General features: G+C 44.8%; 1 protein-coding gene across 1 annotated transcript in view; it reads right to left on the bottom strand.

Moving 5' to 3' along the window:
- Window positions 1-4,064: 4,064 nt before the first annotated feature.
- The window catches only part of LOC144805858 (uncharacterized), a 2,350,900-nt gene continuing 2,332,231 nt past the window's right edge, over window positions 4,065-22,733 (bottom strand). The window contains exon 3 of the transcript XR_013605614.1: window positions 4,065-4,175. The gene's annotated coding sequence lies outside the window, so the exon portion shown is untranslated. The remainder of the gene's footprint in view (window positions 4,176-22,733) is intronic.

Here is a 22,733-nt window from a genome sequence, read left to right as displayed (position 1 = left end):
CTTTGCTGGGGAATTCGCTAACCCAATCGGGGTTCTGACTGATAGCTGCAGAGAGGGTGGAGCGCAGGCGTTGCTTCCAAACTGCGGGTGCTGGTCGTTCCTTGGTGGTCCTGTCCTGATCCTAATCTGGTTTTCCTGTCCTGTCCTGGGGTGTCCATTCTGCACCTACTGTCCCATTGATGACTGTCCTTCCTTGGGGTATTTCCTGTCCTTGACTGATCCGTGGCCAGGGTTGGTCTTCACACCATTCTAGGTAAATATATAGTGCTGAAACTCTATACTGCACCTTCTATTTTTCTGTCTTTGCTTCAATAAAGACATACTTTTGCATACGTTAATTTTCCATGCTTTTCGCAATCTACTATATGAAAAGACATACATTTATTTTTCATAGCATGTTCCTATGTTTCCCCACCTTTAGAGCATATTCTCTCCATACTGTTTATAAATTATAGATCTGGTTTCTAATTTTCTCCTGTAAGCTGATTGAAGTAAATTTGTTAGAACTATAGCGTGTTCCTATTTTACCCTCCCTATAGATGTATAGGATTTCCAATTTCTCACCAAATCTTTTAAGTATTTCTCGGTAGTGAAATTCTAGTACGTGCATAAAATTGCCCATTTATAGTTATACTTTCTTAAAGTTCCATTTCCTGAAATTTGTCTAGTATTTCTCATGTCCTCATCTTTCTATAGATTCATAAATGGTTGCCCTGATTTACTTTCTCTATGGCTATGTGCTGTTCGTTATCTTGATTATTGATTGCCTATTGGTTGTAAACTGTATGCTTTCCGAATCTGAATTCTAGATAAACCTTTAAACCTTCCAGTAGTCTGTGGTCATTTAATACAGAAAAATATAAAAGTTGGTATTTGGTTGCCTGCTTTTCTTTTCCAGCTAGCTCCCTGATCCATTGTCGGGTACAGCAAGAACAAATAGGAAGGAATCAGGGTTACTGATAGTAGAGTGTAAGGTTACCCGATTAGTGTATATGATAAATTGAAACAATATATGGGCCTGGTACGTGTATGGTGAAATTATTTGGCCGGGTGACCTGGGCTCTCTATCAGCGGGACTGAAACTGCCTTGCTTTGTCAAGCTGAAGCGTTTGGTCCTTGTATGTTTTCTAGACCGCAATCCAGTATGACATAATTTAACATAACCAGTAACTTGTTCAGCTGAACTTGCAGAGATAAACCAATGCGACATATATAGCAGGTTTTTAAAAAAAGGCTGCGTTAAGGTACGGAACACAGCAGCGTCTTGTCATTTACTTATTCACATACAAGAAATCACATATCGGCAGCATTCTAATTAACTCTCTCTTTTCTCCACTCCTCTATTTGTCAATTATCAAGACTTTGGGTTTGATTAAAAGTCCAAAGGGTCACCCGACTTGTTAGAGATCCCTGCTGGCCCTGTGGCGCTCTATGTCCCTTCAGCAGCCATGGTGGCTCCTCTGAAGGCACCGCAGGGGTGGTGAGCGGCTGCCATGTTTCAGGCACCCATTCACCAACTTGTGTGTTTTTCAAATACAAGCTTCCAAAGCTGCAGTTTGATTTTGAAAACCAATAACTAATCACCCTCACACCCTTGGAACTTTCTCCCTGAATAACTTTATCCCAGGAAGTGGGGTTCATTTAAAAAAAGATTCTCATCACGACTGCCAGGTATTCCCTTGTGGTCCAGAATAAGAGAAAAATACATCAGACTGCGTGATCTAAAAAGGAAGGGCCGTCCGATGTATTTACACCGATGGCACCCAAGAAAGGCTGGACACATGACAATCCACCTGACGTGCACTAGATCAGGCAGACCATTAGTTTGTTGGACATCGCTAACCATAAGGATGTGGGGTGAGTGTTATTAGGGCCGAAGCCTTGCTGATTATATGTAGAATAACAGGTCTGGGAGGTCACTACTGACTAGGGCAGTTTAGCAGCTGCACAGGCCTTGGGCATTGATCCTATTGAGGATAATATGTTGCGGGCCACTGGTGACTGGAGCTGGCTAGCAACAACGCTAGCCTCTGGTATTCATTACAGGCAGGGTAACACTACATGTCAATATTGACTGGAACTGGTTGGCAGTAGAGTTGACCTCTAGTTTTGAATATTAGCAGGATTTACGGTACAGGGGTCACCACTGACTGGAGTTACTTAGCAGGATAATAGGTCTCAGGGGGCCAATACTGACTGAAGCTGGTTAGTATGATCACTAGTCCCAATGTGCTACTAATGACTCACGTTGGCTAGAATGATAACGGGTCCCAGGGGCCAGTACTGACTGGAGCCGGCTAAAAGAATAACAGGCCCTTAGATGGTGGGGTGCGAGTGGCACCAGTGACCGGAGTTGGCTAGAAGCATTGACAACCTTTGGTATTGATTAAATGCAGGATTCCAGGTCACAGGAGGCACTGCTGAATACGGATGGCTAGCAGCAGTGGTGGCCTCTAGGAAGAAGGAATTGAGAAAGCATAACTGGATATACTGGTTTCTTTAATACCGATAATTGGTTACACATGAATGCCACAACCTGCATTGATATATTACATTACCAAATTACAATATTCTTATATTAATTTGATGTGTCTGTTCGCCTTAATATGCCTGCAAAGTTACATGATTCTATTAGGGCCCAGAACCATTTTCTTTAGTGATGTCCATCTGCACACTTTCCTGCATCTTGTAGTAAATTGAACATTGACAAACAGAAGTGTTATTTCCAGAAACAGTGAATTCTGCAGCTTTTCTGTGTATCTTTGATCTGCACCTCACGGACTCCTCACATTCCTCTCGAGAGAAGATCCTGCCTCCTACTCATTAGTGTTGTTACAGTAACTGCTTCTATCACGTGTTCATGTTTCATTGACTTGTATTAGGAGAAAAGTGTATAAAAATACATTGTGTAGCATTAGCATTATATACTCCAACTTGCTTTAGGGTGGATGCACTCGTCCATTGCAAAGACAATTGTCACTTGTTAGTTTGCTTGGCCTTTTGCTATTTTTGAATTAAATGTATGATAGATGTGTTGGCCTCCCGGTGTGAGATGACAAGGAAAATGGCAGTCCAGTATACACTTTCTTCTTATAAATCAACTAACAGTATACTGTTCTGGAGATTCAGTCCCACAGACATTATCTCTACCTGAACGCAGACACCCTAGGAAGCATGTGCTTTTCAAACCAGTTGCCCTCTGATGCGGCGTCCTCGCTATTGGATAAGTCAATATGCCCTGAATTTTAGGAGGGTTACCGTATCTAGTGTACCCTGTTAGGCAGTGCTCACCTGTGGTAGTAAGATGTTAATAGGCACCTTATAACCTATGCACGGTGCAGGGCTTTGAGTTACAGAGCTCCTCACGCTGTGGAGAAGATTAGGTCACATTTACCCATTTTCCCATATTTGGTCCTGATGAAATGCCAACAGATTGCTCCATGACTACACAAGGCATGAAAAACGTTGACCTGAAGTATAGACCCCAGCTTACCAGCAGGTCCACAGGTGATCGACACTTTCACACAGTGATAGGGGCCATTAGTTCCTCAATTTCTCTGCCACTGTTTTTAATCTCAACATGGACCAGGAAGATAACATTAACTATATTGTGGCAACTGGTCGATGGTTGATCTTATATTAAGACTTCACCAATCTCACATCTTATGACACAACATCCTCTGTCCTACTATGCTCACCCGGCGTACTTATTAAAAGATCTCCGACAAAGTGGCCTCTTGTGGTGCCCGCCAGGCATTGTAGCGCCGGCCTGGTGAGGAGTATAGCCCAATGATGAAGCATGTCACCTTCAGGTGAGTGAACGCAACTTGTCTTAAAAGCACATGCTTCCTAGGGTGTCTGCGTTCAGTTACAGATAATGTCTCTGGGACTGAACCTGCGGAACAGTATACTGTGATTTGACTGTTTTATTTTAACAAATGTACATAGCAGATATTGGCGCTTGCTTGTTTCACAAAAATGATCAGATATCTGCCTCGGAGCGCACTTCCTACAGACGAGTACAGGGTTATCATGTTGCTGCTACAAGCTCCTTACCTGTGTGAGTTATCGGGAACGATGCAGGAGGCAGACCCAAACCATCCACATGTGGAGATCAATGACAAATACTGAAGAATTAACAGAGCTTCCAAGCTGGTGACCATTACTTAATTGACCTTCAAAATAAAAGACACGTTTTTAGTATTCTGGTGACTCATGACCATAAAAAACAAATGTTATAAATTCAATATTGTGTCAAATACTTATAAAATGAAACTGGATATGCTGAATCGGATGTTGCGCCAGGTCATGCGTGACACCCTCCACCACTATTGCTTATGGGACTTGTCGTTTTGTTTTTCTCATTAAAAGGATGGGCTCTAAAGTCCCAGTGTTCTAAGCGATGTTGGTCAAAATCAGAGGCCTGACGGAGGATGAAGCATGACACTGCTCTGCTTAGCAGTGAGATGACGGACAGTTCCCCAGCCCTTCCATTCTTTGACAGACAGAGGCTCGTCTGCCGTTCATATTTTTTTGCAACGACAAAGAAACTTTTATTGCAGCTTCTGTCAACTGAAGAGATAAAACGCCTAGGCATGTTTCATTAACTACATGAACAATCAAGAACATGAGTTTCTGGAAAACTATCAAGCACCCAATCATAATCGGAATCAGCCGACCTTCACACCCAGGAAATCCTACTCTATGGCAGGGTGCTGCCTGCCACTATATATTGCAGGTTACTTCCAACATAATCTGATTTATACATACATAGTCCAGGGTACTGCCAGCTATCGGGTCTGCACACAGCAGTCTGGAGCCACTCAGGAAGGAGGTAAGCTCTTCATTTCATCTTAAGCCCTTAGGTTACATTCACAGACTGATGGGTCCGGAGAACTTTATCCGCGCTTTAACTGCGCCGAGCAGATAGACGTAGCACATCATAGTCTGTGTTGTGTGCTGGGTGATGCCTGGCATCTTATTATCGTTGGCGGATGGATGAATCTCTGATAAGAGCTACTACAAGAAGAGCAGAGAAACAGGACCACAGATCACCACAGAGCGACAACTGCCCAGAAGCTGAAGAAAGAACTCTGGAACAGCAAACCTCCTCCACCCTGGAGATTCTCCTGGGTAAGCAAATGATGGTAATGAAATGCAAACTGCAGCATTAAGGTCACACACTACAACATCCTTCCCTTTAAAACGAAGATAATAGCCTACAATAAAAAAACTAACCAAAAAGCAACACAATTAGAAAATGCATTTCCAAATGCTGTAAAAGAGAAAAAGTTAATACAAATTAATAATATTAAACTTTGTTGGTACCTTAGTAATGTGCTTACTTCTTGGCTTCGCTCCATCTGCAGCAATAACGGTCTGAAAGGAGAAATTACTGCTGTGAGTCTCAGAGTCTTCAGCATTACTGGTCTCAGTCACGAAGACTGCGGTGTCGGAAGATAACTTTCTCTTATTTTGCTTTATAGTTCCACCAGTCACGCCATCGCTTTTAGCAGACACGCTACTGTCAGCAGCATCATAACTTCAGGCAGATCAGCAAAGCGGATATCACAACTCACATTGGGTGAACAGACTCGTCTCTGCAACATACATCAACTCTGTTCTCAAATTTGCTTGGGGCTGTCAAAATGCTGCCATATATTCGCCACACTTTCCTGACTACCTTGTTTTAAAAAGTTATGACATTCAAGCGTAATTCTTGGTTCGTCTGAAAACTGAAGTTTTTTAGAGGTTCTATTGCCACACAATACTTGTCCCATATTTCAATCTGTCCACATGGTGCTTCAACCCTGGTAGGTTATCAACTGCCTGTTTTGCAGATAATGTTAGATAGTTTCTGTAAGAAACTGAATTATTATTTGCGGTAGATGTGGAACAATCACAACCGTTGTCAGAGTGAACTTTCAAAGCCATTCAATTAACCTAGGATCAACCCCTGGTACCTAATCACCGAACAGGCAGGCTTAACTTAAGGTAATATGAAAAATATGTATGCAGAAACCAAAAAAGTAAAAGTCAAAATGCAAAACAAAAAAAAACAAAAAAAGAAATAGAAAAATAAAGTAAAGTGTATTGAACAACATGACACTAAAATGACAAAATCCAATAAGGGGAATGAGATATAAACTGTAACTCTGTAAGAATCACAAGGTGCCAATGGGTGAGAGGCCTGGGCATGGATTAGTCTCTCTGGAGCTGACTGCCAAGTCAGAGGAAACCGGAGGCCACGGCCTGCAAGCACATAATGCAGGAATTAGCCGCAGTGGTACTAGAAGACATCTAGTGCTCCAGGCTCCGATAGGGCTGCTGGCCTACAGGGGGATTCACAGCAGGTTTGGGCGCAAATTGCTTAGACTATTGAGAACAAGCAGCAGATGCCCAGCAGGGCAATAGCAGACGGTCGAAGACAGCATGGCCCGGACGAGACTGAAAGGGAGTGACACCTAGGGCCCTCACCATCAAGCAACAGCGTAGTGGAGCTCAGCGGGAGGACAACCCGGTGACTGCCACCCACTGGGGCTGGGACCCCCACGGCAAGGCATGCCGGTCTGGTGATGTGGTAAGAGATATAGCAGCCATGTCCTCAGCGAGAAGCAAGAAGGATCAGAATCTAAAAAAGATGCTGACCAAGCTCCCGATGACAGCAGCGGAGAAGGGATGCTCTCCCCAACGACACAAATCAACCAAGATGTGGACACCTCTGAAGCCCCAGTTACCCACGCCTTTTTAGAGTCTCTATTCGGTGCATTACAAGGCGACTTGCAGACGCTGAAAAGGGAAATAGCGGGGAGATGAAGGAGATAACCGATGGAGGCCACACGTTCCCAAACGGCATCAACGTCCCGCCTTTTGATAAGGCGGGACTTCGATACCGTTGGGGATCGTATGGCCTCCATCGAGGATCAGGAGCAAGCCCAGGAAAAGGAGGTGGAGCATCTACAGAAAGAGATAGTCTGGCTCAAGGCTCAACAGATCGATCTCCAGACACACAGAGAAGACCTGGAGAATCGGTCTCGGCAAAACAACATCCGTGTTAAGGGAGTTCCACCTAAAGAAGAAGGGCCAGACATCACACAATACCTGCAGGGTCTCTTCAGGAGCATACTGGGCGCCCCACCGGATATTTTGGCTTACATTTCAGACTTTCAACTAAATGAGTGTATGCTACGTGCTGCCAGGGACAAGCAACCACTAAGATATCAGGACCACTCCATAGCTTTGCACCATGACCTGGCTCTTATACCCCTTCAAAAGTGTAGAGAGTTCCGAGTGGCAACTCTGCGTCTTCGAAATCAAGGAATACCGTATTATTTGGGTCACCCTTTCCGGCTGATTTTCATATGGCAGGGCAAACTCCTCCAGCTCAGATCCATGCAGGACACTTGCCAGGTGCTGGGCATTGAGAATCCAATCCAGGAGGAGACAGAGGGCCCACAGACCAAAACTCCTCGAGAAAGATGGCATAAGGTAGCACAGAGCGAGCAACGAGACCGAACCCCAAGACCATGGCACGAGAAATTCTGGCAGTGTTGGAGACATTGGCGAAAGAGACATTCCCCTATGATGACACCGTGAACGACTGAGGGACAGATAAGTGACATTTGCAAGGCTGGGTGGGCGGCGAACAAATCTGCTGGGAGCGTAGAGACACGGGGAGTGTAGAGACATGGGGAACAGGAAACACACGTTCCCAACTATTCCGACTTCCAAGGACGCGCACGCACGAAAGGCGGGCCCTGGACAATTTGAGGTTAATGGGTTTCTAAGTTGGAGTTAGGGAGGGGAGGGTGGAGAACTGGTATGCAGGTTAAAGACGTTGAAGAGAGGATGAAAGGGCAATGAAGGCCGGGCAGACGTTGGGGGCTCAGGGGGAAAAGGGATCACAGGGACCCAAATACAGGCCAAAGCTGGTGCACTCACTATGACACGCTTTTCCCAGCGCACACTGAAAATTCTCACTCTCAACGCGAGAGGTCTCAACAATCCCAATAAAAGGAGGTCCATCCTTTCCTACCGGGATAACATGGAGGCAGATGTGTGCCTCCTCCAGGAGACACAGCTCCTCTCCATAGATTGGCATAGAATGAGGTCACGACTCTTTCCCCAGCAGTTCTTTTCATCTACCCTGGATAAGAAGGCGGGTGGCTATTTTAGTAGCCAAGCGTTTTAAGGGGACAGTGGGGGAAAAGGTGGCCGAAATCAAAGAGGTTGATGGGAGCAGGGCCATCGATAGCGTAGGTGTTGGTATGAGTATTTTAGATGCCGAAATTGTGTCGCAAACTGGCAGATACTGCTCCTGCAATCACCCTTCACCCGATATACGATCAATCTAGGGGCTGCGTCAATTGCCTATAGATAGAAACGGGTCCTCCCCCCAAACCCCTATACCAATAACCATTTCAAATACCAACCCCACCAGGGATGGTGCTAATAGGTTAAACAGGCCCAGGGGCTCGAATCAGAACAGGTTGCCTAGTACCTCGTGCATTAATGTTCCTGCCGCCCCAAGTATGAATGGATAATCAGGATGTCCTGAGTCTGCCGCCCGCTGCTTGCCCTATGTGTTGGTACTGGCAGGGGTACCCACTTTAAAGAGGGATCAGCATGAGTCATGGAGCCAGCTACGCATGAAATGTGCGGACTGGCTATCAAGGCATCGAAGCTTCCATGTATCCGAATTAAAGGATATTATTATGGCACGCAGAGTTGGGTGAGTCAGTGCATCTACAAAAAAATATCGAAGGGGACAGTATTCTAATTAACTTTCGCAGACCTTCTTTGGTGAGACACCTACTAAGGGGTTGCGAATTCATAACACCTAATAGCACTAACATATGCGCACTACCCCTTGGTTATTTCCTCAAACCAAGTCATGCTCTTTTCACCAACAATTTCTCTTGAATTACTACCTCTAATAGGTTCCAGACCTTGTCTGGATTAGAGACACAGGACTGACTATGAACTTTTGGGGAAAATACTGATCCTGCTATTAGGTTACCTCATGCCCTGCCAGTAACTGAGTGTACTATTCCCACAACCCACTTATCCCCCCTATGCAAACGAAGGCCTCAGCAAGTTCAGACATCCGTATCTTAAGCTGGACTGTTGCAAGGTTGTACTCTAAACTTCACCAGCCAGATTGGGTACAACTTATTAAAGACCAAGATATCCTGTTGTGTTAGGAAACATGGGCCACACAAGAATCGCATATTGAGGGGTTTTAATGCCATAATATCCTAGCAACAACCCCCAAGCAGGGGGGGGACTTTATCAATCTGGGTCAATATTAAGACAGGGAGATGCATAAAAACTGTACATACAGATAACAATAATTTTCTAGGCATATTATTTAATAGGGTAATTTCCTTTTGGATAATTTATTTTTATAACAATTATTTTCATTCTGTTCCAAATATGCATTTTATAAATGTGATTAATTTTAATGCATCTATTGAAAAATCCAAAGACTCTTTTAAGTCAGTAGGAATCTGTCTGGGGGGCGATTTTAATGCTAAGCTAACTTACTCATGGTCAAGCGAATATTCACATAGCAGCAGACAAACATGCATTAGGGGTAGAGAGCTAATGAACCATTTGAACACCCTTAACTTAATTAATGTTATGGAAATTGATGCAACTACAAAAGATAATGCTCCCCCTGAACCGACATTCAGAGGGAGGGGCTGCTCATCTACAATTGATAATGTTTTTTATCCCCCCCCGCTTTAGAAGCAAGCTTGCTTAAAGCCGGAATTATGGCCACAATCTTTGGGGACCATAACCCAATATAAATAATGTTACGGATGTCTCCAGTTCCAACGCCTCAGACAGAATGTGGTGCTGGAGATCTATCACCATCCACAGATAACCGCAGGCTGGTATGGCGAGGCATTAATAACGCAGACCGATTCAGTTCTATGGTTAGGGGAAACATGAATCTTAGTAACATCTGTTTAGAGGCCCTGTTCCACACCCAGTGGCTATCAGCGCCTTTACCGAATTCAGTGCAGCCATTAAATCCTTGCTGTCTAACCCCATTTGTACAGTACTGCGCGAACCTAGATGGTTCAATCAGGAGTGCTCAATTGTCAACAGGAAGCTCCGCAAGGCCCTATCTCAAAGCCCTAGGTGTAATGATTTGGTCAAGTCCTTAAGGTTGACATATAGGCAGGCTATTGCTAATAGGAAGGAACAATTATTAGGTGAGCACTGGGATGCGCTCATTAATGCTGCCAGCTTAAATAATGGGAATATATTTTGGACTACCATTAAAGAGTTAGGATCAATGGGACAACCGTTAACTCCCATCAGCTGCAACATAATGAGCGCTACCTGGGAAAGTCACTTTTCCACTATTTACCAAGAGCCTGCTTTTGAATCCGACCCTTTTATGAAAAGGGTGCCACCTGGTGTCTCATTATCAATAAACGAGGTTGAGGAAGCTATACGTCAGAGTGCGGGCAATACAACTCCAGGCCCTGATGGGTTGCCCATCGATCTTATTAAATATAAACCAGATTTGTTGGCCCCACTGTTGTTAAATATTTTTAATATTCTAACCAATGCCCCACTGCCTAAGACATGGTGTACTAGCACGATCGTTCCTATTTTTTTTAAAAAGGGCGATTGCACACAACCTTGTTGCTGTAGACCGAGCTCCCTCATAGATAACACCCTTAAAATTTTAGCAGAGTTTTATATACAAACATTTTAACCTGGACAGAGGACAATCAGATTTTAGAACAATGCCAACTAGGCTTCAGGGGTAAAGTTGGCACAAACGAGCAAAGTCCTAATCTTAATTTGATCATAGGGAAGTACACTATTGCACAGCACTCGCCACTTTACTTAGCTTTTATGGACCTGTCCTCAGCTTTTGATTTTGTCAATAGGTCCCGTCTATGGTCCATCCTTTTAGAATATGGACTGGATGAGGCCCTTGTTCATTTTTTGGCCTATCTCCATACGGACCTGAAAGGGCGGGTCAGGATTGTTGGTGGGGGATAAGTTTCCATTTACATCAGTGTAGACAGAGTGGTCACACAGGGGTGTGTTCTGGCCCCTTTTCTATTTAGCATATATATAAACAATTTACATAAATCACTGATAACACTAACTAATGATATTCCCAGAATTCAAGGCAAACCTCTCCCAGTGCTTTTATACACAGATGATGCGGTTTTAATTGGTCGCACACCTTTAGTTTGAGGTTTCACAGATTTTATGTCCGGCTTAGATTTATGCACAAATTTTAAGACATCTTTTATAATGCCTTGTGGGCCAAGGAAATGTCCTTTAAATTTTATCTCTGTGGGTGACCAAAAATGAACTTGCACTGCTACTTTACCTTATCTGGGAATGGTCTTCGCTGCGAACGGCACCTGGTGTGAACACTTGGCATATTGTAAAAGTAAGTTCTCGAGGGATTTTAAGTCAATCCTCAGTCTCCTCCGCCCTAAAAGATCGGGAACAATTCCAGCCTTTTTAAAGATTTTTAAGATCCAGAGTGTACCAATAGCTACCTATGGGGCAGAGGTATGGAGTGTTGCCAAATGCTCTTGCGTCCAATAAGAGGAAAATAAATTTTGTAGAAAACTCTTGGCGCTCCAATCTCCACCTCTCTGTACATATGTCAAGGCGAAGGCGAACTGAAATTAGAATATATTGAAGACATCATAAGGGCCCGCCCCACACTATTTTGGCTATCCATAATGAAGAATCCCGAGTCTTCTCTCACAAGGGACATAATAGATGATAGTCTTCCCTGTGAGAAAGGGATGGATATTCCATGGCTTCCTGGGGTAGTCAAGAGTCTGGAAAGTGTTAACCTTGGTAGACTGTTTGCCAATTCGAACACAGCTGTAACAATGGACAAAAAAGTTTTAAAGACAGCATTGTACGCACTTTATAGCGCAGAAAGACTAGAAAGGGAATTGAATAAACAAACTGTTGCAAAATGTATATCCATTGCGTACCCCGAGCATTGTCTACCAAGTTATATTGCACTACACATGTCCCAATGGGAGAGAGGCCTCCTATTCCGTCTAAGAGCTGGGACAGTAAGATATTTGATTTGTTTTCCCTACAGCTATAAAGCAAAACGTGACTCCCTGCCATGTCCATGTGATGGTCACAGCGGTAAAACACTTTTACATTTCATTTCATCAACTTTTATTCGATTATCAGTTTGAAAAATCATGAAAAGTACATATTAAAAATTTGAACACATGAGTAAGATAAAATGAGTAAAAATAGAAGAGACATTTAAGTAGAAAAATAGGTTTTACGGTTCTATATGATACTGGTTTGATTAGAGACCTTACGACGTATTGTTAAGACTGCTTTAAGGAATGTCGCTATAAGTTTAGCTTCATGTAGTGTTTTTAGAGATTGCAAGTAAAGAAATGCTGGAAAGGATTGTCTATATCCACTGGTTCGGAGAATTGGGATAATCCACGTTTTCCTTGGTAGTTTATAATATTTGCAAAAAAGGACAACGTGGATCGTAGATTGTGGGGAGATTCCGTCGCAGGGACATTTCATCAAGTTGCACGACCAGTTGTGCATTTCCGGAAATGAAACTAAGCGAAAGAAAATATTAAAGCGTAGTCTTGTTAATAAAAACTTTTCATGATTGGATAAAAAATACGTCAGATAGGGCTGTATGCATTTTTCAGACTGTTGGGTACAGATTTTTTCGTTTAGTGGTTTAGTGATCTCTGCCTGGTTCCGTAGATCCCTCAAATGGCCCATACACATTGTCTTTAACTGTTTCCTAGAAATGTCTTCCACTGAGGGAGGTTCTTCAAAGTAGGACTCGCAGTCCAGGTCTTTAAAAAAGTTACATATATAGGTTAGCCACAGGATTTTTCGCCAGTTTGTAAGCGCTAGACAGTCAGTGATGAGGGAGCGAGTTAGGTGGCATTCGGGGTTGCTCCATATTCGATGCCACAGTAAGATAGGCTGGCATCGGACGGTGTCAATAATATATTCCATGCCAAGCTCTCGGTGTGAGGCTAGTTTTGGGGAACTTTGGGGGAGGGCTAAGATGTATTTTATAAAAGCATTTTCTGTGACCTGTAACTGGTCAATATGTCCATGGCCCCAGATTCCAGCTCCATAGGTGGCCACACTATGGCATTTTGCATAGTATATGGTCAGGAGTTCGGGTGGAGCTGGTTTCCCCAATTTCCTCGAGAAAGAGGTTAGTGCCGATGTTGCACGACGGAAGTGGAGATTTCTGGCTTCAATTGCCTTTCGCCAATTCATTGCGTCGTCCACTAGGATTCCCAGGTATGGGTAAACTGGAGTTTTTTCCAGTTTGTTGTTATCAACCATTATTTGTTTGGGGTTTTTGATCCTGGGACCGATATGCATTGTGAAAGTTTTCTTGATGTTTATTTTGAGACCAAGTGAGATCATGAATGCTGCGTATTTATTGGTTTGTGTCTGAAGTTGGTTTAAAGTCCGTGCTAAAATGACTGAATCGTCAGCATACAACAATGTGGGTATCGGGCGATGATTTATCTGGGGGAGGTCCTGGCTCCCTTCCAACATAGCCTGTTCAAGCCCATTTGTATAAAGGTTGAACAGGAAGGGAGCCAGTACACATCCCTGTCTTACTCCCTTCATTATTTGGAATGGACGGGACAGTTCGCCGCTGGTACCGAATCTTACTCGGCCTTCAGCATTTGAGTAGAGTTCTCGTAGAAAAGTTATTATCGGGGGATCCACGCCGAGGTCGCTTAGTATTTGCCAGAGTTTCACGTGCTGGACGCAGTCAAATGCCGCACTTAGGTCGACATTGACGAGGAAAATGTTTCCTCCTTTGGCGTGAACGTATTTACCAGCCAGGAGAACAAGATTGAAGGCCTGCTCCACGGTCCCGAGCCCCCTCTGGAAACCATATTGCAGGTCGGTTATGATGTTATTCTCCCGGGCCCAAGATTGTAATCGGTCCAGGAGTACTCGACCTGCAATCTTACCCATGGAGTCCAGAAGGGAGATTGGTCTGTAGCAAGCGGGATCGTTGCGGTCGCCTTTTTTAAAAATGGGTAGGAGGATTGAGGTTGACCATGAGTGGAAAAGACCGATCGACGCTACTGCTGACATAACCCGGGTGATTATCTGCGACCAAAAGTCTACATCGTGGAGAAACAAGTCCATTGGAACGCCGTCATGGCCGGGGGCCTTGCCTGTTTTGGAAGCCCTGATTGCTTTTGTAATTTCATTAAGATGAAAGTATATTTTAATCGGATAGATGGCATTTCTCATTTGCTGGCCCTCGTATGTTGGATTATCTTCTGCGGAATCTGAGGGTGTTCCAAAAATTTTTGCGAAGTGAGAAACCCAGTCTTCCTCGGTTATCGCCACATCAAGATGTTCGGTGTCTGTGCTGTTGGCCAAGAAAGGAGATCTTATGATTTGCCAGAATGCGGTACTGTCTTTTCTTCGGGCACTATCATGTAATCGTAGCCAAAGATCCTTTTTGATTTGTTTTTTGCGGTCTTGCCTTGCAGAGTTGTATATTTTCCTCAGGTAAGAGATTTCATGGGGATCTCTCGTAGGTTTACGCAGGGCTTCTTTAAGAGATGAAAGTGCCTTTCGACAGGCAGTGTCGAACCATCTCGTGGTAGGGGACTTAATCTTATTTTTCAAATTGACAAATAGCTCATCCCTTATTGTTTCCTGAATTCTTTGTAAACAACTGACGATTATTTGCGGTGGTGCCTCCAGAGACATACATTTGGATAGCCATTGATCAGTTTTTCCAAGGACCCTCTGTGTCACCTCTTCCGGGTCGATCTTGGCCCATTTAACTGTGTACCCATTCAGTTTGTTCATGGACAGTGTTTGCTGGTTAAGGGAGCTCAGCTTTACAGGGTGAGCTCTTGCCCGTTTGATGTTAATTTTTATACTGAGCGGGTAGTGGTCCCTTATTGGGTTTGACCCGTTTTCAAAGTTCGCTAATTGCCCTTTGAGTGAGTTGGAGGCTATTATGTAATCTATGGTTGTGGAGTGACCTCGCCCATGAAAGGTAGGTAAGAAATCCTGCTGCGGGTCAACCAGTTCGTTCACGTGATCCATATCTAAGGAGAATAGGATATTGTTACGTTTATTTCCACATATCGAGTGGGCGAAGTGAGGTATAGGGTTACCAAGTTCATTTTGGAGACCACAGATTCCCTTTTTATGGTTCGGGCACAAAGGGGAGTTGAAATCGCCACCCCAGATGATATGTGTTATAGATGTATTATTATCGTTTTGGGACGAAGATAGAAATGTGGCGATCTCTTCTAGGTTTGACCAGCAATCCGCGGTACCAGAGTTATTATAGTAATTTATGAATATATAGTTGTTGTCTTTGGGTGCTGTTATCTGCATAATTTGCATGATTTGGAATGTTGGAGACTCCTTTAGTAATTTCACTCTGAGGGGGAGGGTATTAGCAACATAGGTCGTTAGCCCCCCCTTTGGTCTACCCATATTTCCCTGCACCGCTGAGGTAAACAGGGTTTTATATCCAGCAAGGTGTAATGGGGTTGTGCACCAAGTTTCTTGTAGGCACAGTATCTGATGTTCCCTGGCCGTATCTAGCCATAGCCCCAGTGTTATTTTTGTGGACAAGCCTGCAATGTTCCAGTATGCAGTGGAAAAACTCAGGTTTGTGGAGTCAACAGAGACGTGGGGTGTAACTAACATAGTATTCACGGTCTGGATTTCTGACGGTTGAAGTATTTGGACCTGTGAAGGGTTAGAAGAAGCTTTAGGAGTTGTGATTTGCTGGTGGTACAAGCCAGTAGTGATTCTGTCTCGTTCTATGGAAGTTGTGCGGGTAGCATTGTTAAAAGTGTTAAAGGAAACAATTAACGTTTCCGGGAGTAGGTTTTTATGATTGCAGGGAATGGGGTCCGAGGGTGCTCGGAGCTGAATTGGGTTTGTTAGTTGTGGGGTGATAATGGTGTTTATGTTCCTGGGTTCAACCCTGAGTGGTCAATCGACCATCTCAAGGCAGTCGAAGCGGTTTTGCGTTGGAAAGCCCTGCCAGCCTTCGTTGGATTGAAGGGGCCTATCTTGCCAGTATTGCCTTGGCCAATCTCTCGGGGCATTTCTGCTACCGTGGTCGTAGGTATACTCCAACTGGTTCCATGGTTCTTTAGGAGTCTGGTGCCAGTTCCAGGATGGAGTATAGCGATGTTGTCTCGCTGGAGGATAAAAGAAAGAAAGATGCCGGGCATCAATTCCCCCCTTTTTTTCCAGCGAGGGCCACGCGCAGATGTGATCCACTACGGAGGGGTCTCTGCAAGATACTATAATGCAGTCCCCGCGGGTCGTTTTTGTTGTTTTACCTACCCATACTACCCTGCGGGTTGAGGAGATCCCTCCCGAGTGATGGGGTTCTAAAGGCCTGTTAATGCTTAGCCATTGCATGACCTTGTTCTTGAGTGACCATGCAGTTTCAGGTGTATCATGGGTTAGTTCTCATACACCGGTAAGTATTATTGTATACGGAGTGGCTTCTGGAGGCAAGTGAGCTGGACGTCTGATTGCTGGTGTTTTTTTGGGGAAATTTTTGGGAGAAGGCTGGGGGACCGCTGGTTTTGGTGGAAGAGGTGCTGGCTTTTTTATAGAGTGCAGATTGCTGAGATTATTTGTCACAAGTCCTGGAGTGTCTAGGGTAGCCGGGCCTATGTTAGATGTTTGTTGGTTCGGCACCACGGTGGTTTTACTCTGCTGCAATCGGGGCGTTGTGATTTGTGGATTTTGGTTCGTAGTATTTTGATTTTGATTTTTTGGGGGTAAGGCAGTCGGGTTTGAAAGTTTTGTTGCTTTAGGTGGTTGTGGTTGAGGATGGGTTTTTGAGGACTGCGGGGCATTTCGCTGGCCCTTTATTTCTATGCGTGTATTGGTATCAAGAATTGTTGCAGAAAGTATGTTCAGCTGAGCTTCCAGGTTTCTGATGCTGAGTTGGATAGGTTTCAGATACTGAAACATGAGATCTTTTATTGTGGTCAAAACTTGTGAGGTAACTTTGCATGTTCTGCAGAGGTTGTCGGTAGCCTCATTGGGGGTTGTAAAATGAGGAGGATTGGCTATGGGAGGGAGTAGTGTGTTTTGTTGCAGGGATTGTGTTGTGAGGTTTAGATAGTCTATAGCATGACCTGAACAAGGAGCCGTGGCTGCTGCATCGTCAATGGGTTTTGTGCTGCCTTGTTTTGGGATGGCTCCTTCCCTTTCTCCTTGGAGGTGCAAATTTGAGTTGGTCTGGGATTCTTCCTGAGTTTGACAGACCGCCAAATCAGGGGTTGCCTCTAGGTCGTCTAAAGTTAATGATAGGTCAGACTCAGACTGAGTTACGGAAAGGTCTACTATGGATGGGACTGTATTAATGTCGGGAACAGACACGGACACGGGAAGGGAACTATTATGGGAATTAAGGTGAATGGGAGAAGTGGCGGTTGCTATGGAACCTAGAGATGATCGTTTCGCATTCATGAGGTCCAATGACACTCTTTTTTCAAGAAGCGAGATACTCTGGTTGATTACCTCGTGAGTTCGTGAGATGAATAAGTCAATGGGCCCGGTTATTCGTGCTACCTCCTGGGCGTTCTTAGATTTTTTCTTTGTAGTACTCCTGGTTTTCGGCGGCATAATTTTGGTCTACTGACTGAGGTGTCTGGAATTACAGAAATTAAGGGGGGTGGCCCGGACCGGTCTCTACCGGGTACTAACGGGCAACAACGGGCCCGCCCTTGGCCCGGGCTTCGCCCCGTGCGCCGTCCCACGCGCGTCCCGCGTCGCGGAGTGATTGATGGTATATATAAACGTAACGCCGGTGGGCGTGTCCGTGGGCGTGGCGCCTGGGGGAAGAGGAACCAGCTGGTCAGCGTAGGGGTTGCTGGTCCTCGCAGTCCCCCGGGTTGCTGATGGAATTTCGCCCACGCCTCTTACCCTGAGGACTCCAGCTGGGAGCACTGTGCTGGGCCTGCCGACTGCAGGTCTCGCTCACTCCAGCGAGTCCTCGGGGAGGCAACAGTCAGGGATCACGGAGGAGGAGTTGCTCTGTCCTTATCACAACAGCAGACAACTGGAAACAGCTAAGGCAGGTGAGTGGCGCCCGCGAAGCGGGTGTCACGAAGTTTTTGTGCAAATCGCCGGTGGGCGTGTCCGTGGGCGTGGCACCTGGGGGAAGAGGAACCAGCTGGTCAGCGTAGGGGTTGCTGGTCCTCGCAGTCCCCCGGGTTGCTGATGGAATTTCGCCCACGCCTCTTACCCTGAGGACTCCAGCTGGGAGCACTGTGCTGGGCCTGCCGACTGCAGGTCTCGCTCACACCAGCGAGTCCTCGGGGAGGCGACAGCCAGGGATCACGGAGGAGGAGTCGCTCTGTCCTTATCACAACAGCAGACAACTGGAAACAGCTAAGGCAGGTGAGTGGCGCCCGCGAAGCGGGTGTCACGAAGTTTTTGTGCAAATCGCCGGTGGGCGTGTCCGTGGGCGTGGCGCCTGGGGGAAGAGGAACCAGCTGGTCAGCGTAGGGGTTGCTGGTCCTCGCAGTCCCCTGGGTTGCTGATGGAATTTCGCCCACGCCTCTTACCCTGAGGACTCCAGCTGGGTCGAGTTTCACGACAAGAGAAAGGGATGGATATTCCATGGCTTCCTGGGGTAGTCAAGAGTCTGGAAAGTGTTAACCTTGGTAGACTGTTTGCCAATTCGAACACAGCTGTAACAATGGACAAAAAAGTTTTAAAGACAGCATTGTACGCACTTTATAGCGCAGAAAGACTAGAAAGGGAATTGAATAAACAAACTGTTGCAAAATGTATATCCATTGCGTACCCCGAGCATTGTCTACCAAGTTATATTGCACTACACATGTCCCAATGGGAGAGAGGCCTCCTATTCCGTCTAAGAGCTGGGACAGTAAGATATATGCTTTGTTTTCCCTACAGCTATAAAGCAAAACGTGACTCCCTGCCATGTCCATGTGATGGTCACAGCGGTAAAACACTTTTACACTTTTTATTCTTCGGTAGATACTATATGAAATATGCACTATGGTTTCTAATTCCGTATTTTAAAAAATTGTCACCTATTAATTTAACAGACGCTCTTGACTGCAAATTTAAATTGGACAATGTTGAATTGATCTTGAGCGTTGGCACCTTTTTGAGAGTAGCTACGGGTGCACGGAAATCTATGTGCGATCCATGAAGTCATTTGTATTGTACTATTCACAATATGCACTTTACCTAGGTTTACTGTATTTTGCTACATTATGGATTGGATATTGCTATCTATTTCATTCAAAACATCTTTATTCGATTCGTTGAATCATAAAAGGAAAAACCATGCAATATATATAGATACATCATTTCCCTCCAATGCCATAATCCTTGAGAAAGTAAATTGCAGATTTTTGGGTATCATTACATTTGTGCAAATACGCAATTCCAAGATAAGGTGCAGTTAGTAGAATCAGTGCAAATAACATGGCCATTAGGTTCTCGGTGCAATAGACAATTAAAATAGTAAAGTACAGTGCATATGTATCATAGTTGTATTCCCAAAGGTACTTGTGCCCCTTATATGTTTATCACAGTAACAATTAAAAAAGGAAATAAGAACTACTACAAACAAAATACATTATAAAATATTAAATACTATATACAATAAAACGTTTCGGCGATTCAGTCCTGCAATACTCAACTAATGTTCTTTTATCCTCTATTGCAGAATCCTCGTTAAAATGTCAAACCCTTCTTCATTCTTATATAGTTGATAGCCAATAAAAATCTAGAAACTCCAAATACAGTAAGCTGGGTGTTATCTGTTTTTAAAATGCGTAACATATCATTATATTTTCCGACACCCATGTTCCTGCCCAACGGCACAATCCATTTTTGTCTAGCTCTCAGGTAAGTGGGGCAGAAGAACAAAACATGTGCTATATTTTCCTGCATACCCAGCTGGCACATTTTACACTCACTATCTTTCCCCCCATTTCGGCAATTTTCCCATTTGGTTGTAAAGGACTTAACACGGAGGGTCCCGTACCTGAATTTCAAGTACAATATTTTCGCCAATTGGGGTTCGATTTGGTCTAAAAATGCCTCAAAGCGGGGTGTTGGTTTAACCATCAGAATATTGTTTGTGAGTGAGCCAACTCCACAATTTTGTAAAACTTTGTGCACAGTGAAGTTCCAATAGACCCTTCTGAGTTCCCTTTTTGATTCTGCGGTCAACCTTTCTGGGTGGTGCCGGGACTCAGTAAGCCCCAAGGTCAAAAGCCATCTACGTATATTAGCCAGCCATGGGAAAGTAACATGGGTATCTAGTGCTGTGGAAAAGTAAATTTTGCCATGTTCTGTGTCCCTACGCCCCATCCATCATATGTTATGTATGCATGATCAATATGCATATGTTATTCCCCATTTCTGATTAAAGACGCAATTACAGTTGTGTCCACCTCTAGTGTGTTATTTTCCAGTCCTCGTGAATACTACGAATATCAGGCCTATGTAAGTAATGTTGCCACGTTTCTCAGTGTGCACGTTATTCAATTATAAAGTCCCCGTTTCTAGGCCTCGAAAGGGCCCGGACCACAGATTCAGCTCCTGTCTCCTGAAAGCCTCGCTGAGGAGCGATACAGCCCCCACCTGTATCCTCGACCTTTCACTTACTTCCTGCCTCGCAGTGCCCGGTGCAACCCGGCTCTGCCTCTGAGTCTGCCAAAAGTATGTTATAGTTCCTGCTATCAGTTCAGTCCTCCTCCTCTACATTCCTAAGCTACTGAACTGCATCAATAGTTTCCGTCATTGTCTAGCCTTCTCGTCTCCACGTTAGAGAAATACTGTATTTAATGGTCATTTAGTATTCTTCATCACGCACTACATGTAGAATAATGCATGGTCCAGTCTTAGAGTCAAGTTAGCCTCTCCCCTCATGACTTCTAGTTCATATCAACATGTTCCCTAAACATTAGATACCAGATAGGGTTTAGGTACATGTCGCTCCGACCCTCCAGACTCTAGTCTCTGCTCCTAGCACAGAGTTCGTAGCCCCCAGCTTCTCCTAGTAACACGTCATTGCTAGTTTTCGCGCACCATTAGGTTAGAGGTCCCGGCTCCTTAGGTAGCCCCCTCCAATGTGTCCGCCCATTCATGACATATTCTGTTACGTTCGCATCACATGTCTATGTATACTCCCAGTTACACCTCTTTTCACCCTTATCTCTCGCGACTGTTACACGTCACGCCTTCTGCTCCACCCACTGTTACGCCTACTGCAATGTAATGCTATGTGTTTGCGCTATGTATATATGCCTGTGTTTTATTATTGAATGTTAGCGCGCTCATCCCAGACCTAGCCCCGGCAGCTGCCGGGCCTCTTTTCCCCTGCCAGGCCCTATTGTCCTATTCCTATGCAGGTTGTCCTGATCCTGTCCTTATGCTGTAATAAACCTGCAGAAACTCCTACTACCTCGAATCTTGACTCTTATTTATTGAGCTATCTGTTATTCATTCATTCATCCAAAAATAGGGTATTATTTATTTATTTACCACATAATGGCGCCCGAACAGGGACTTGCCCTTTCCCCACGCGTCGGTGAAGCCACGCCGACCCCCTGACCCTCTGCAGTCGTGACGGAACTCTTCTGCGCAGCGGCAGATATTTCTGCTCAAGTATCCCTCAGGCCCACGGAGGAGACGGAGGAGGCGGTCCAGCATCCGAACGAGACGGTGGAGGAACGCGGCGAGTCCCGACCAGAGCCCAAGCCGAGAGTCCAAGGTCCGAGGTATCCGGAGGTCCACCCGTAACTGAAGTCCGAAGCCCGAAGTTCGTCGTCGTAGTCCAGTCCCGTCCGAGGCCTTCCGTTCCGTGCTGCCCGGTGAGTACCATTGCTGGGGTAGTGTCTAGACAGGGTCAGTCTAAATTGACTCCTGGTCCGTGGGTTGGTGGTACCCAAGCCCACAAACGAAGTGTTCACCTAGGTGGATACGGGTCTTGATGTGTTCCTTTATGGGACCGGTATGTTCCGTACTGTTATAGCAGTGCATCCAGTAATTCTAGTCTGTTCCGTTCTCGAGAAATTCTGTTCTGTTTCTGTTTTCAGTATTTTCAGGTAGTATTCTGTTCGAACTGTTATTTATAATGTTGTTCAATGTATTTCCAATGTCGTGGTATGCCTGAATTGTTTTCCCAATTGTTATTGTTTTTCGTGTATTGTATTGTGTTCCGATTCAAGTTTAGAATGCCGCTCTTTTCCAAGTTACGTCAGTTAAAAACTAGAAAGGGTCTGCTGGAAGCAGCAGTTCCTGTTCCGCCTAGGGACAGTCCAGGTCACTTTATGTATCAGAAACATGGCATAAGCGCCATATTGTATCTAGATTTATGGGTAGAGTATACCAAACAGTTAGAAGAAAAGTATAGATGGCCCGTATCGGGTACATGGGATGCCGAATGTATCATGCGAGTAGAAGAAGCATTATGGAAAAAGAAAGCCAGACAGTCACAGAAAGATGCCATCGAGTTATGGCGTAAGGAAGCGCATAGAAGAACGGAAAAGGAAGTCAGAAAGTCAGAGTTAAGTAGAGAATCCCAAGAACGAGCCCAAGAAAGAGAATTGATCGAGATAGGTGAACAAGTCAAAGCTGAACAGTCAGATAGACAGAGGCATGCCCTTATTAAGGGTATGTATCCTCTTCTTGCC

This window comes from Lissotriton helveticus (assembly GCF_964261635.1).
Source record: "Lissotriton helveticus chromosome 1_1 unlocalized genomic scaffold, aLisHel1.1 SUPER_1_unloc_3, whole genome shotgun sequence".
Classification (NCBI taxonomy): Eukaryota; Metazoa; Chordata; class Amphibia; order Caudata; family Salamandridae; genus Lissotriton; species Lissotriton helveticus.
The sequence above is the reverse complement of the archived record's forward strand: the minus strand, read 5'-3'. Positions and strand labels throughout refer to the sequence as shown.